The sequence below is a fragment of the Belonocnema kinseyi genome, chromosome 5 (genome assembly GCF_010883055.1).
Source record: "Belonocnema kinseyi isolate 2016_QV_RU_SX_M_011 chromosome 5, B_treatae_v1, whole genome shotgun sequence".
Classification (NCBI taxonomy): Eukaryota; Metazoa; Arthropoda; class Insecta; order Hymenoptera; family Cynipidae; genus Belonocnema; species Belonocnema kinseyi.
In genome coordinates, this window is record NC_046661.1 from 145,447,852 (window position 1) to 145,448,899 (window position 1,048).

Here is a 1,048-nt window from a genome sequence, read left to right on the forward strand (position 1 = left end):
TTAAGAGAAGCCTTTAATTATGAGTATAATATTTTTGAGTTATCTTAAAATTGAAAATATTTCCCGAATAAGACTTAATAATTTTTAATGCTGAAATCTGGAAATTCTAAAATTGTGAACTGATTCCGAATTATCATGTAAAATCAAAGATTATAAATTATATATTTAATCAGAAATATAGAATTTTTAAAGGGAAAAATTTTAGAATCGCGGATTCTAAACTGAATGATATCATAATTGAAAAAAAAACAAGTTAACTAATTTTTTTAAATAACGGCAGCTTTGTAAAAGCTTTTAAAATTCTTTGAAATAATTAAAAATTTATTGAAAGCTCTACAATTTTTGCGAAGTTGTTGAAATATATAAAATCCTTTTAATCTTTATGCAATTTTTTTGATTTTTTGAAATTATAAGAAATCTTAGAAATTATTGTAAAATCTTTTAAATATTTTTGGATCTTTTAAATCTTTTTTGTGAAATATTTCACATACTTGCAAAATTATTTAAATCTTTACGCCATTTAAACAAAAATTTTGAATTTTTTCGAAATCCTTGAAATCATTGTGGAATTTTTGTGAAAAATATTTGAAACTGTTGAAATATTTAACATTTTTGCGAAATCATTGAAATGTCTTTTAAACTCTTTGTGAAATATTTTTAATCTTTCTGAAAGATTAAAAATTTTTGTGAAATCCATTGATATGCTTGAAATCTTTAAAATATTTTGAAATACTTTAAAATCTATTGATATCTCTCTGAAATATTTTAAATCTTTGGGCAATTTTTTTCTACCTTTCTAAAAGCTTTTGGAATTTTTTTTGGAATTCTATGACATCTTCAGAATTTTTAAAATATTTTGAAATATATTAAAAAAGTTTAAACATTTTCGCAAAATCGTTAAAATATTTTATATCTTAATAAAATCCTTTTAACCTTTGTTCAATTTATTTTTTTATTTTTTTAAATTATTGAAATCTTTGAAATTTTAGTGATCCTCTAGATAGAGTTCTGCCAAAAATTAGCCCTGTTTTCATTGGCTACGATTAAA

The 1,048-nt window shown here is 20.8% G+C and overlaps 1 protein-coding gene across 1 annotated transcript in view; it reads right to left on the reverse strand.

Annotated features, from left to right (window-relative positions):
• LOC117172521 (ubiquitin-protein ligase E3A) overlaps nt 1-1,048 on the reverse strand; it is a 63,113-nt gene that overhangs the window by 51,781 nt on the left and 10,284 nt on the right. The window lies entirely within an intron of this gene.